Source organism: Carcharodon carcharias, chromosome 21 (genome assembly GCF_017639515.1).
Source record: "Carcharodon carcharias isolate sCarCar2 chromosome 21, sCarCar2.pri, whole genome shotgun sequence".
Classification (NCBI taxonomy): domain Eukaryota; kingdom Metazoa; phylum Chordata; class Chondrichthyes; order Lamniformes; family Lamnidae; genus Carcharodon; species Carcharodon carcharias.
In genome coordinates, this window is record NC_054487.1 from 20,684,876 (window position 1) to 20,701,016 (window position 16,141).

General features: G+C 43.3%; 1 protein-coding gene across 3 annotated transcripts in view; it reads left to right on the plus strand.

The window, feature by feature from the left end:
* The window catches only part of braf (B-Raf proto-oncogene, serine/threonine kinase), a 143,777-nt gene that overhangs the window by 68,261 nt on the left and 59,375 nt on the right, over window positions 1-16,141 (plus strand). The window lies entirely within an intron of this gene.

The following is a 16,141-nucleotide window of genomic DNA, read 5'->3' on the forward strand; positions in this document are numbered from 1 at the left end:
ACTGTCTCTGGTTCCTTGTCCAAGATGCGACTCTTCAGCCTGTAAACCTAGACAAGTTACGTCACCACAACTCCACCTTGGATTGGGCCATCATCTAACAGTCCCATCTCACACACAATCTCTATCTAGGGGAACATTGGCTAACGATCAAAAATGTGGAAACTTGGCTGGTTTTCTCCCCATCCCTGAGCTAGGAACACCAAGGGCAACTGTAGGCACCTCTTCATCCTGGATATTTCATTGTAGACTAGTAACTGGGACTTCGTAATCCATATAGTAGTTACACATTGGTCTTATTGACTGAGACATTGACCAGATGACCACAAAATGTTTGCTTATTTGTCTTATGTCTAATGGCAGGACTGCTGGGATTTTCAAGAAGGTGTGTTTTGTGTCGAAAGCAGAAGGATTTGATTTGCAGGATATTCTGTTGTAAGCTTTAGAGAGTTGCAATCTAAGATCAAAGTCTTGAGTGAAAAGGAAGACCACTTAGCCCATGAAACCTTCTCTACCCAGAGACCATGGACTAGTGTTTTAAAGGCACTTCCCCATCCCATCTATTTAATCTGCTCTCCTCCCTATTTTAAGGAGCCCCTCTCCTATAAAATATTAAGCAGTGAGATACCTGTTCAATTGCTAATCTTCCTAATTTTGATCCAGTGCCTTTTGAAGGTAACAATTGACACTGATTCTACTATCATCTCTGAGTGTTGTTGCACATATAGGCTTTAATCTCCAATCTTGCTCAAGCATTTTGTACTTGTCCTCTATTCTTTGCTCATTGTTCAAGTTAAGTAGCTCACTCCATCCCTCTCCCTGGCAACTGTCCGAGCCTGAGCCAGACTGTCTGTAATATTGGTGTCACTTCTGACCCCAAGTTTAGCTTCAAACCACATATCCATGCCACCGTGAAGACCATTCCGTAACATAGCCTAACTCCACCTCTACCTTAGCTCATCTGCTGTTGAAACCCTCATTCATGCCATTGTTATCTCTAGATTTGATAATTCCTGCGCTCACCTGGCTGGCTCCCCACATTCTACTGTCCGTAAACATGATGTTATCTGTTGCCCAGCCCTTACTCACCCCAAATCCCATTCACCTATCAACTCTGTGCTTGCTGACCTTAATTGGCCCTTGGTTGAATAACACCTCAATTTTTTAAATGTAAAAAATTTAAATCTCTCCAAGACCTCTCCCTTCCCTACCTCCATATTCTCGTATAGCCCCTCAATCCACTTAGATAGCTGCACTTATCTAATTCTGGCTCTTGAACGTTCCTGATTTTAATTGACCCACCATTGGTGACAGTGCCTTCAGCTGCCAGGGCCTGAGTTGGAATTATCTCTCTAAATTCTCTGCCACTCTATCCCTCTTTCCTCCTTTATGACACTCTTTAAAATCTACCCCTTTAACAAATCTTTTGGCCAACTGCCTAATATCTCCTTACGTGGCTTGGTGTCAAATTTTGATTTAAAATGCTACTGTGAATCGTGTTGGGACATTTTATTACATGAAAGGCGCTATATAATTATGTGTTATTGTTAAGTTTTTCCTTCCTTTCTAAAAACCAGTTGATGTAATATATTTTGGATTTTCAGAAGGCGTTCGATGAGATACCACACATAAGGCTACTTAACAAGCTAAGAGCCCATGGTGTTGGGGTAGTATATTAGAATGGAGAGAGGACTGGCTAACTAATAGAAGACAAGAGAGTTGAGATATGGGCAGCATTTTCAGGATGTCAACCTGTAACTAGTAGAATGCCACAGGGATCAGTGCTGGGGCCACAATTATTTACAATATATATTAATGACTTGGATGAGGAAATGAGTGTACTATCGCCAAGCTTGTGGATGACACAAAAATAGATGGGAAGGCAAGTGGTGAGGATGACAGAGTATACAGGGATATAGACAGGTTAAGTGAGTGAGCAAAAACATGGCAGATGGAATATAATATGGGAAAGTGTGAGGTTATGCACTTTGGCAGGAAGAATAGAGGAGCTGAATATTATTTAAATGGAGAAAGACTGAAGAAAGCTGCAGCACAGAGGGATTTGGAAGTTCTCGTTCACGAATCCCAAAAAACCAGCATACACGTTCAGCAGGTAATAAGGAAGGCAAATGGAATGTTGGCCTTTATTTCAAATGGAATGGGGTATAAAAGTAGGGAAGCCTTGCTAAAACTATACAAGGCATTAGTTAGACCACATGTAGAATACTGTGAACAATTTTGGTCCCCTTATCTAAGGGAGGCAGTCCAGAGAAGGTTCACTAGGTTGATTCCGGGGATGGAGGGATTTTCTTATGAGGAGAGGTTGAGTAGGTTGGGCCTGTACTCATTGGAGTTTAGAAGAATGAGAGGCGACCTTATTGAAACATATAAGATTCTTAGGGGGCTTGACAGGGTAGATGCTGAGAGGTTGTTTCCCCTTGAGGGAGAGTCTAGGATCAGAGGGCATAATCTGAGTAAGGGGGCGTCCACTTAAAACAGAGATGAGTAATTTCTTCTCTCAGAGGGTGGTTACTCTGCAATTCTTTACCGCAGAGGGCTGTAGAGGCTGGGTCGTTAAGTATATTCAAGGCTGAGATAGACAGATTTTTAATCATTAAGGGAATCAAGCGTTATGGGGAAAAGGCAGGAAAGTGGAGTTGAGGATTATCAGATCAGCCATGATCTCATTGATTCAATGGGCCGAATGGCCTACTTCTCCTATGTCTTATGGCCTAAGGGAAGCAGACTCCCAGATACGATGGGGAGATCGTAACATTGAGGAGTAGCTTTCACTTCAGTAGAAAGGGGACTTAGACGGGGCGTCTGGCAGGTCTGCTACACACCAAAAGTGTGAATGACCCTCATAAGAATGTTCACCTGCTCAGCCCATCCTGACGGGTACAAGGCGAGTGGAGCAAACAAAATTCACTAGAATTAGTATGTATAAATAGCAAGGAAATCGTTGTGTGCCAATAGTGAGGAGCACACACATCCTGTTAGTTAAGCATGCCTGAAAACGAACATGGCTAAGAACCATCTGTTCCCTTGGCTGCATGCAGTGAGTCCAGTCCTGTCCAGCTTGCAGTGCTGGTTCAGTGTGACAGTTACGCTGTAAAACAAACCTGGCCACTCAAACAAAGTTCTGTCATTGCCCTTATTCAGTTATTGGACCGATAACACATCACCAGATGAAACCTTGAGTCACACAGAGGGACATTTGGACAGACCTGCATTGTAAGGACTACTGGTTACTGAGGGGCAGATGGAAAGGGAATTCACCATATGCTATTAGGCATCTGAAAGGAAAATATTGTGAGCTGAAAGGCCTCCACCCAAGGATGACTCATTTTCTTTCTGATATTGACTTATTTTCTGTATGTCTAGCATGTTCTGCTTTTAAATCTCTGAAGCAAAAGCTGGCTTAAACTGTTGGCATTGTTGTGTCCAACCTGTGCAGTACCCAACCAGTTAGTTCCCAACAACAGAGCTCTCTCTGCGGCCCATCATCTCTGGCTCCTGCTTCAGTCAGCTGATTAGCATTGCTATTAAAAGAAAAGCTCTTGTACTTACTTAGTCCTGTCAAGCAGGACACAAAACTTGGAAATACTGTGAGGAAGTTAATGATAGACCTCAAGAGGACATGGGTTAGTGGAATGGGCAGACTTGTGGCAGATGAAATTTAATGCAGAGAAGTGTGAAGTGACACATTTTGGAAGGAAGAATGATGGGCAATATAAATTAAAGGGTGCAATTCTAGAGGGGTTGCAGGAGCAGAGACACCTGGAGGTATATGCTCACAAATCTTTGAAGGTAGCAGGGTGAGAAAGTGGTTAATAAGGATTTGGGGAGATGGTGGCGTGGTATTAACGTCACTGGACTGGTAATCCAGGAACATGGGTTCAAATCCCACCGTGGCAACTGGTGGAATTTAAATTCAGTGAAAGCTAGTCTGGTAACCATGAAACTACCATCTATTGTAGTAAAAACCCATCCCATTCACTAATGTCCTATCGGAAAGGAAATCTGCCATCCTTATCTGGTCTGGCCGGCATGTGACTTCAGACCCACAGCAATGTGGGTCTTAACTGCCCTCTGAATGTCCTAGTAAGCCATTCAGCTCAAGGGCAATTCTTCTCCAAGCCACGCACCATCCTGACTTGGAACTGTATTCTTCACTGTCGCTGAGTCAAAATCCTCGAACTTACTTCCTAATAGCACCTACACCACATGGACTGCAACAGTTTAAGAAGGCAGCTCACTACCACCTTCTCGACACAAGTGGTTTTCGCAGCTAACAAGGATGCTGCCGACAAGCCAAAAAGACGCCCTGCTTGAGTAATGTATATGAATTTCAAAGCCAGTGTGATGCTAGGTATGTAGGCCGTATGTCCCAAAGATTGGCGGATGATATCAAACAGCATGTCTCAACCGCTGTTCACAATGGACAAGGTACAGATAGTACACAACCAGGCCGTGCTTGTAAAACTCAAAACACTGTGTCCAATATTAGATGTGATTCTGCAAGTGGGCAGCACTTGCTAAATAATCCTGTGACCTAAGAACTATGCTGATAACCAATTTAAGATTGCCAATTGGGCTCACAGTGTGGCAGATTTGCATGTACTAGAAGTTACATATGTTAATACATAGGGCCCTGTTCTTTGCAGACAGGAAGATGTACATAAACGGCAACTGATTCAGCTAAACAAAAAATTGACAGCCATTTGCTGGCTCATTGTTCAAGGTAATGTCTTGACTAATCAGGGTCAAACTGTCTGTTTTAAATTTCAAACAGTGCTTAACAGTTAACTGTCAATCATCATCAACTGGTGCATTCTCCATGGCAACACCTCTACCAATCTGAGTCCACTTGCCAACCAATCAGCACTCTCTTCTCAGACAGTATAAATTTGTTGTTTTCCCTTGTATTGTATTTTTGCTAATCATCCTGATGAAGAGATAAAAAGCTTTAAGTGTCACTTATTTCAGCAATGCTCAACTTCTGTACTACCAAACGACTATTACAAAAAAATAAATAGGGATGGGGAACAAATTCTGGCCTTGCCAGTGATGCCCACATCTCATTTAAAAGAATAAAATAAACAAATCCTTGGCTTTATCAATGGAGGCACAGAGTGCAAAAGCAAGGAAGTCACAGTGAATCTTTATAAAACTCTGGTTAGGCCTCAACTGGAGTATTGTGTCCAATTCTGGACACCACACTTTATGAAGGATGTGAAGAGAGGGTGTAGAAAAGATTTTATGAAATTATTTTCGGGGTGAGGGACTTCAGATTTCAGGATGTGGAGCTGTTCTCCTTTAGAGAAGGAAAGGTTGAGAGGAGATTTGCTAGAGGCGTTCAAAATCATTAGTTGTCTAGCCAGAGTAGATAGAGAGAAACTGTTCCAGTAGGCAGTAGGGTTGAGAACCAAAGGACACCATTATAAAGGAAATTAGCAAAAGAAGCAGTGGTGACATGAGAAGCTTTATTATGCAGCATGTGGTTAAGGATCTGGACTGCACTGCCTGATAGTGTAGTAGAGACAGATTTAATTGTGACTTTTAAAAGGGAGTTGGATAATTAACTGAAGAGAAAAGATCTGCATGGCCCTTGGAAGAGGGCAGAGGATTATCTGGGTTGCTCTTGCAGAAAGCTACATGGGTCGAATGGCCTGGTCTGTCCTGCAAACATTGTATAATTTTATGATCTCTGCATTTTATATATAACAGGTCACTTTGAAGAGCTTATGTGTCTAACTATTGCAGCCATGTTGTGCACAGTAGGATCTCAAACTACCAGCTCTGATTCTTTGCCAATTACTGTAAATCTGTGTCCTCTAGCTATTGACCCTTCTGCCACTGGAACAGTTTCTCCTTATTTACTTGGTTAAAACCCTTTTTGCGATTTTGAACACCTCTGTCAAATGTTATCTTAACCACCTCTGCTTTAAGGAGAATCACAGCTTCTGTAATCTCCACATGGCTAAAGCCCCACATACCTGGTACAATTCTAGTAAATGTCATCCATATCTTCTTTAAATCCTTGAAATCCACCTGAAAGTGCGGTGTCAGAAATGGCCAGCTGGGGCTTAACCAGTGATTTTAATTCAGCATAATGTCCTTGCTTTTGTACTCTCCCTCTATTAATAAAGGTAAGGATAGGATACTGTAAACTTTTACAAAAGCCTTCTCAGCTGGTCCTGCCACCTTCAAAGATATGTGTACTTATGCCACCCACATCACTGCACACACTTTAAAGTTGTATACTTTGTTTATGTTGCCACTCTTCATTCTTCCTACTAAAATGCTTTACTTCACACTTCTCTGTTAAATTGCATCTGCCTTGTGTCAGCCTATTACACCAGTCTATGTCCTTCCGAAGCCTATTACTATCCTCCTCGCTGTTCATTACATTTCCAAGTTCCACCTCTCTGCAAAATTTTAAATTGTACCCCCTGTGCCCAAGGCTATTAATATATATCAAAAAGAGCCATGTCCCAATATCAGCCTGTGGGGAATACCGCTGTATACTTGCCTTTAGTCTGAAAAACAATCATACACCACTGTTCTCTGCTTTTGCCCTCTTATCCAATTTCTTATCCACATTGCCACTGCCGCCGCTTTAATATCATGGGTTTCAATTTTGCTAATAGGTCTATTATTTAGCGCTCTGTCAATTGCCTTTTGAAAGTCCATATATATCTATCACACTACTTCAACATAATACCATAAAGTGGCCACATTAAGTGTACAATCTATTATTCACTTTGCTATCAGTTCAGAGGTGGTAAGAATCCATCTGTAACACTCTGCTTACGAGGGCAGTGGAAGCAGCAACAATGAGTGATTGCAAAAGGAAATTGGGGATGGATGCTTGCGGGAAATAAACTTGCAGGAATACAGGAATAGAGTGGGAGAATGGGACTGATTGGATTGCTCTGCAGAGAGCTGTCAAGGATCCGATGGGCCAAAAGGCTCCTTCTGCCCCTGACTAACTCTATGGCTAGTGTGTCTTTGAGAGACCAGCACAGCTCACACCTGAGATGAATTGTGGAAGGGCCATGCATTTTACAATATTGCTTTGAGCGAATGAGCAATGTGGCAGTGGCTTAAAAGTATATGGCTTGGTGTAAAGCTTGTGATGGTCGTTTGATAGCTAAAGTTATAAAGCAGAGGTATGAAATTTTAATACAAATGGTGTTACTGGGGCAGGAAGCAATAAACTCTGCTCATTGTAGGCGGCCTATGGTGCACAGTTATCATTTTGAAGCAAAGTGAGATTACATATCAAATCTTCGTCAGTAGGCAGATGCTTTGTATGCCTTATTAATCCCACTGCAATACATGAGCAGGGTGAAATGCCACAGAGGTTCCCATTGCAAATACAGTTTCTCCTGGGCTATTCCACTGGTGGAACCAGTACTTCTTGACCTGACCTGCTAGGTGTGTGAAGCTGGATCTGTGCAGTCTTATGATCAGAAGCCAAATAGCATTTGGTAATTAGATACTGCGTCAGTGCAGAGTTTAGGAAGTTCAGCTGCCACATACACATGTCTTGTAATAAACATTGGAACAGGAATAAGCCACTTTGTCCATTGAGCCTCTCCCGCATTCAATCATCTTGACTGATCTGTGACGGTACATCATATATCCAAAATTGCACCATATCCCTTAATATTTCTAATAAAAAATCTATCAAACTCCGATTTAAAATGAATGATTGATCTAATATCAATTGCCATTTGGGTAAAGTTCGAAACCTCTGCTGCCTTTTGTGAGAAGTGTTTCCTAATTTTACTATTGAAAAGTCTGGCTCTATTTTTCAGACTATAAGGGGAGACAGTGGCATGGTGGTAATGTCACTGGACTATTAATCCAGACGCACAGGTTAATGCTTTGGTGACACAGGTACAAGTCTCACCACGACAACTGGTGGAATTTAAATTCAATCAATAAAAATTTGGAATATACAGCTAGTCCCAGTAATGGTGACATGAAACCATTTGCTGATTGCTGTAAAAATCCACCTAGTTCACTAATGTCCTTTAGGGAAGGAAATCTGCCGCCCTTACCTGTTCTGGCCTACATGTGACTCCAGACCCACAGCAATGTGGTTGGCTTGCAATTGCCCTCTGAGATAGCCTAACAAGCCACTCAGTTTTATTAAACCACTACGAGTTCAATAAAAGGAATGACACTGGATGGAGCACCTGGCATTGACCTAGACAGTGGAAATGACAACAGTACACCTAACATTAGCAATCCTGCAAAGTCCACCTGTGCCAAAATTGGGAGAGCTGTCTCACAGACTAGTCAAGCAACAGCCTGACATAGTCATGTGCATGGAATCATACCTTACAGACAATGTCCTAGACACCATCATCATCCCTGGGTATGTCCTTCCCTAGACAGACCCACCAGTCTGGAGGGAGTTGCACTGGGAGTCCTCAACATTGACTCCAGAGCCGATAAAGACTCATGCGTCATGTCAAACATGGGCAAACTGGTTGCCACCTACCATCCGCCCCCCTCAGCTGATGAATCAGTGCTTCTCAATGTTAAATGCCACTTGGAGGAAGCACTGAAGGTGGTGAAGACACGGAATGTACTCTGGGTAGAGGACTTCAACGTCAGTCACCAAGAGTGGCTCGGTAGCACCACAACTGACTGAGCTGTCTGGGTCCTGAAGGACATAGCTGCTGGGTCCTGAAGGACATAGCATAGGTGATGAGGGAACCAACAAAAGGGAAAAACATACTTTACCTCATCCTCACCAATCTACCTGCCGCAGATGCATCTGTCCATGACAGTATTGATAGGAGTGACCACTAAACAGCCCTTGTGGTGACAAAGTCCTGTCTTCACATTGAGGATAGCCTCCACTGTGTTGTGTAACACGACCATTGTGCTAAATGGAATAGATTTCGAACAGATCTAGCAACTCAAATTGGGCGTCCATGAGGCATGGTGGACCATCAGCAGTAGCAGAATTGTATTCAATCACAATCTGTAACCTCATGGCCTGGCCTATGTCTCCACTTTACCATTACCATTAAGCCAGGGCATTATCCCTGGTTCAATGAAGTGTGCAGGGGGGCATGCTAGGAGCAGCAGCAGGCATACCTAAAAATGAGCTGTCAACTTGGTGATGCTACATCACAGGACCATTTGCAATGCAAACAGCAGAAGCAGCATGTGATTGGCTGATCTAATCTCTGCAGTCCAATCATGAATGGTGGTGGACAATTAAAGAATTAACCTGAGGATGAAGCTCCACAAATATCCCCGTCCTCCATGTTGAGGGAGCACAGCACATCAGTGCAAAAGACAAGGCTGGAATATTTGGAACCATCTTCAGCCAGAAGTGCCAAGTGGATGATCCATCTCGGCCTCCTTGAGAAGCCCCCAGCATCGCACATGCCGTTCTTCAGCCAATTCAATTCACTCCATGTGTTATCAAGGCATGGCTCAAGGGACTGGATAATGCAATGGCTATGCACCCTGACAACATTCCGGCAATAGCATTGAAGACTTATGCATCAGAACTAGTTGCGCCCCTGGCCAAGCTGTTCCAGTACAGCTACAACACTGGCATTTACCCAGCAATGTGGAAAATTGTCCAGGTATGTCCTGTCCACAAAAGGCAGGACAAATCCAAACCGTCCAATTATCGGCCCATCGGTCCACTCTCTATCATCAGCCAAGTGATGAAAGGTATCATTGATAGTGCTATCAAGTGGCACTTATTCAGCAATAACTTGCTCATTGACCTTCAGTTTGGGTTCTGGTGGGCTCCTCAGTTCCTGACCTCGTTACAGCCTTGTTCCAAACATAGACAAAAAGCTGAACTCAAGACGTGAGGCGAGAGTGACTGCCCTTGACATTGAAGCAGTATTTGGCATCAAGGAGCCCTAGTAAAACTGATATCAATGGGATAAAAATAAAAAGTGCTGGAAAAATTGGTTAGGTCTGCCAGCATCTGTAGAGAACGATACAGAGTTAACGTTTCAAGTCCAATATGACTCTTCTTTGGAACTGAAGTCAATGGGAATCAGGGAAAACTCTCTCTACTGGTTGTCGTCTTACCTAGCACAAAGGAAGATGGTTGTGATTGTTGGAGGTCAGTTATCTCGGCCTCAGGACATTACTGCAGGAGTTCCTCGGTGTTGTCCATCTCCAGCTGCTTCATGAATGATCTTCCCTCCACGATAAGGTCAGAATTGGGGATGTTTGCTGATGATTGCACAATATTCAGTACCATACACCACGACTCTGATACTGAGGCAGTCCATGTCTATTTGCAGTGAGACCTGGACAACATTCAGGCTTGGGCTGATAAATGGCAAGTAACATAGGTACCAGGCAATGACCATCTCCAACATGAGACAATCTTAACCATCTCCCTTGACGTTCAACGGCATTACTATCGCTGAATCCCCCACTATCAACATCCTGGGGTTACCATTGACCAGAAACTGAACTGGACCAGCCATATAAATTCTGTGGCTACAAGAGCAGGTTAGGAATTCTGGGATTCAAATACCAGGGCTGGGAATTCTACATTCAGCTACTCATCACCTGACTTCCCAAAGCCTGCCGTCCATCTACAAGGCACAAGTCAGTAGTGTGATGGAATACTCTCCATTTGTGAAGGTGAGTACAGCTCAAACAACACTCAAGAAGTTCAACACCACCCAGGACAAAATAGCCTGCTTGATTGACACCCCATCCACCATGTTAAACATTTACTCCTTCCACCACCAACGCACAATTGCTGCAGTGTGTACCATCTACAAAACGCCCAGCAGCATCTCACCAAGGCTTCTTCGACAGCACCTTCCAAACCCGCGACCTCTACCATCTAGAAGGACAAGGGCAGCAAATGCATGGGAACACCACCATTTGCAAGTTCCCTCCAAGCCACACACCATCTTGACTTGGAAATATATCACTGTTCCTTCATTGTCGATGGGTCAAAATCCTGGAACTCCCTCACAGCACTGTGGGTGTATCTACACCACTTGGACTGCAGTGGTTCAAGAAGGCAGCTCACTATCACCTTCTTGAGGGAATTAAGAATGGGCAAAAAATGCTCGCCTAGCCATTGCTGCCCACATCCTTTGAAACAATAAAAAGAAGTCCCCGAGTTCTAGATTCCCCAGCCAGCAGCTCTCTGCAACTACTCTATCTGTGTCCCTTAATATTTTGTAATATTTTGATCAAATTATCCCATAACCCTCTAAATTCCATGGAATACAACCTAGTTTGTGTAATCTGTCCTTGTAATTTAACCCTTGGAGTCCAGCGTCATTATGGTAAATGTGCACTGCACTCCCTCCAAGACCAATGTATCCTCCTTAAGGTGAGGTGCCTAGAGGTGCTAGTTGTGGTTTAACCAAGGCTTTGTATAGCTGAAGCATGATTTCCTTTTTTGCTCAGTCACTTTTGCCTAAATTGAAATCCATTTGTGGTAGTTCTGCCCATTCACTTAATCTATAAGTAAAATTATAAGTTGGTTAAGAAAAATGAGACTCATTGAATAGGAGAGCCAATGTCAGCTCGGATAAAATTGGTTTAAGGACAGCAAACTGAGTTGTGATAAATGGTCGTTTTCAGACTGAGAGATGGTAGACATTCATGTTGTCCGAGGGTCAGTGCTAGGACCATTACTTTTTTTGATACATATATAAATGGTTGGTTATTGGAATACAGAGTAAAATTTCAAAATTTGTCGATGATACCAAACTTGGAGGTGCGGCAGACAGTAATGGTGATATCAAACAACTGCAACAGGACAAAGGCCAGCAGAATGGGCAGACGGAATTTAATATGGAGAAGTATGAGGTGATGCATTTTGGCAGTAGGGATAGGGAGAGACAGCATAGACGGCATAATGGCACAGTTCTAAAGAGTATTCAGGGATAGAGGGACTTGGGGTTGATGTGCATTGATCTTTGAAAGTGGAAGGACCATCTGAAGGTGGTAGTTTGCAAAGCACATGGTTCACTTCAAAATTAGAGGTATTGAGTATAATAAAAGCTTTGGTTAGGCCGTGGCTAGAGTATTGTGTTCTGTTCTGATCACACTTTAGGAAGGATCCTTGAGAGGATACAGAAGGGATTTATCAGAATGGTTCCAGGGATGAGGGATTTTAGCTAAAGGTTAGGTTGGAGAAGCTGGGGTGGTGGTTCTTGCTGAAAATAAGGTTGAGGGGAAATTGGATAGATAGACAAAGAAAAGCTGTTCCCATTAACTGCTGAACTAGGGGATACAGATTTAATATTTTGAGCAAGAAATGCAGGGGGAATGTGAGGAAGAACATTTTTTTTCACAGCGAGTTGTAATGACCTGGAACCTGCTTCTATGAGGGTGGTGAAATCAGAGACAATGAATGATATCAAAAGGAAATTGGATAGGCACTTGAGAGAAATAATGTTACATGACTACAGCGTGAGTGGGGGATCGGGACCGATTGGATTGCTGTATAGGAGCCAGCATGGACCGAATGGCCTCCTTTTGTGCCATAATGATTCTACAACTCTTTCAGTATCACTTTGTAATTTTATGGTTCCATCTTCACTGCTTCCAATTCTGCCTATCTTTCTGAAATTGGAAATTTTGGATATATCACTTTTTTTATTTTGAGTTGCTAATAAATATAGTGAATAGTGGAGGCTCAACAGAAATCACTACTCGCATCCTGCCAATCAGGGAGGGTACCTGTACCCTGACTGCTACTGCTCAACCAATTTCCTTACCAGGTCAGTTCCGTGAGCTTCAATTTGAGCAAACAGTCTCTTATGAGGAACCTTATCAAATGGCTTTCTGGACGTTCATATAAATAAAACCCTGTTCATTACTTCACCACCCCTTCAAAACATTTTATCAGGTTCATCAGGCATGACCTACCCTTGACAAATCCACACTGGCACCCTGATCATCTGAAAATTTTCAAGGTGTTTAGCCACCCTATGCTTGATTATACAGTCTATTAATTTCCTGACAATAGATATTAGAATTATAGGTCTATAATTCCCTGGATTCCCTCAGTCACTTTTCTTAAATAGTGGAGGGACATGCCCAATTTTTCAATCTAAAGGAATGGTTCCTGAAGTGAGGGAACTTTGGAAGATTATGGTTAGGGCATCTGCAGTGTTCTCAATTACTTTAAGACCCTTCCTGTTTCCCCCCCTCCCCCCAACAATCTTGGTTACAGTGTCCCATAAAATGACTCCCTGGAATTCCTTTGCTGAATATCTCCACCTCTCCATTTTTAAGACTCTCTCTTTCTACCTTTTTCATTAAGCGGCCGGTCATCAGTCCTAATATCCTACTCCCTTTTGTGACTTGAAAGGCTGTGGTGGACACCTGATCTGGCTGGACCGCTTAAACGCCACCAGTTTCCACACTCATCTGCTCAAACTGCTCACTGTTCCAGGATCATCTGGGAATGCAAAGATTTACCCCCCCCCCCCCCCCCCCCCCCCCCCCCCCCCCCCGCTTCTTTTCTCGACTGCAGACCATCTTAAAATCCCTTGCTTGTTCCCTCCACCCTCACCTCCAGCATCCAACTGTGAGGAGCTCACCATCACTAAGCTTGAGACAGTCTGATCAGCTGCTTCTGCCATGTCCCTCCCTTCCACTAACCTGCCTGGCCAAGCTTCCTTGTTTCTCCTTGCCCTTGCCCTGAACTCGCGTCTTTCTCTTGTTTCTCTCCCAACTCTTCTCGTGCACTCTCTGAGCTCATCTTGTCTATGAGACCCTTGATCCTATTCTCACTGAACTGCTGATCACTCAACTTCCCCTCCTGGCCCCCATGTTAGCCGATATTGTAATTGGATCTCTTTCTTAAATGTTGCCCCTCTCACCTTTAAATCTGCTGTCATCACCCCCTCCTCATAAAGCTAACTTGGAACCCTCTGTCTTTGAAAACTACCATCCCATCTCCAACCTCCCCTTCCTTGTCAAAATCCTTGAACGTGTTGGCGTCTCTCAAATCTGTTCCCATCTTTCTAGAGCTCCATGTTTGATCACAGTACTGCCTCAGTACTGAAATGACATCAAAGTCACGGATGACATCCTATGTGACTGTGACAAAGGTAAACTTTATCTCCTTGACCTGTCTGCAGCTTTTGACACGATTGATCAAACTATCCTCCTCCAATGTCTTTCCACTGTGTCCAGCTGAATGGGACTGCTCTCATCACGTCCTGTTCAGAGAATCACTTGCAATGACTTCTCTTCCTGTTCCTGCACCATTACCTCTGGTGTCCACCAAGGAACTATCCTTTGCCCCCATCCTATTTCTCATCCAAATGCTGCCTCTGGTGACAACATCTGAAGGTGTAGCGGTAGTTTTCACAGCACTCAGCTCTGCCTCACAACTACCACTTTCGATTCTTCCACTGGCGCTAAATTATCAGACTGCTTTTCTTGCAGTGAGTACTGGATGAGTAGAAATTGCCTCCAGTTAAACATTGGGAAGACTGAAGTCATTGGTCCCTGCTCCAAACTCTGTTCCCTCATTACTGGCTCCATCACTCTCCCTGGCAACAGTCTGAGGTTGAACCATTCTGTTCACAACCTTGATCCTGAGGTGAGCTTCCAGCCTCATTCGTGTCATCTCTAAGACTGCCTATTTCCACCTCCGTAACATCACTCCGCTTAATCTGTCTCGGCTCATCTGCTGCTGAAACTCTCATCCATACCTTTGTTACCTCTAACCTTAACTATCCCAGTGCACTCCTGGCTGGTCTCCCACATCCGACCCTCTGTAAATTTGAGGTCACCCAAAACTCTGCTGCCTGTGTCTTAACTTGCATCAAGTCCCATTCCCCTATCAGCCCTTTGCTTGCTGATCTACACTGGTTCCTGGTCAGGAAATACATTTATTTTTAAATTCTCATTCTGCTTTTCAAATTCCTCTATGTTCTTGCCCCTCCCTATCTCTGTAATCTCCCACCCACAACCCTCCAAGATGTCTGCGCTCGTGTAATTCTGGCCTCTTGTGCAGTTCTAATCATAATTGCTCCACCTTTGGTGGCCATGCCTTCAGTTGCCTCGGCCCAAAGCTCTGGAATTTTCTCCTTACACCTCTCTGCCTCTATATCTCGCTTTCCTCTTTTAAGACACTCCTTAAAGCCTATCTCTTTGACCAAGCTTTTGGTCATCTGACCAAATGTCTCCTTAGTGACTCAGTGTTACATTTTGTTTTATAATGCTTCTGTGAAGTGCCTTTGGAAACTTTATTACGTTAAAGTCGCTATATAAATTATAATTTGTTGTTGTGAGTGCTTTGGAATGTTTTTCACCATTGAGGGTGCGGTATAAATGCAAGGAGTTGTTAAAGCAGACAGATCCCTGAATCAATGCAAGGGATGTTTCTGTCACTTTGTAGAACCTGTGTATTATCTTTTTCAGATCAGCTGGTTATTGACTTGCTTTAACATCAGTTGTCTAGAAATTGCCCTGTAGTATTAGCATTGAACCTATTCAGAAGATCTCGCTTTGTCCACTAAGCGGAGCTAACCTATTCAGAGCTGATGGCTCTGTTCGCTAGCTATTGTCATAATGATGTGTTTATCTGCCATTGTACATAATCATTTCTAGGCTTATATTTATTGCCTTCATTCTGAGTCCCCTTTAAATTGGGATAACTGACTGAATAAACAGTTCCTTTTCAGACAATCCAATCAAACTATATTCTAACGCTTTATATACTATGTTAGGGTTACAAATATATATTTACACAGCTAGTAATGTCATCGGAATGAATTCGGGTAGTTCTTAGTTACTGCAGTGAAGTAGGACAAAGTGAAGGGGATATTAGGGGGATTATCAAATTTAACAGTTAACTGAATCATGACATTTCCCCCCCCCCCCACCCCCCACCGCTCCACCCCACCCTTTCCTGCTTGCACTTGTCTGCAGAGGAAGTTATTGATGTGAGTAATGTGCTGGTCTTCAATTTTCCAACAAACGACGAGAATAGGGGCACATCAATCATTTTGGGCTCCTTCCTGAGAAAGCAGATATGTCTATTACATGATGATTAGATATTCGTCTCCCTGTGATCAGGACCAGTATTCGCAGGGTTGTGGGGTGGTGGACCAGCTTGTTGAACTTTGCACTAAAACGAGTAAAA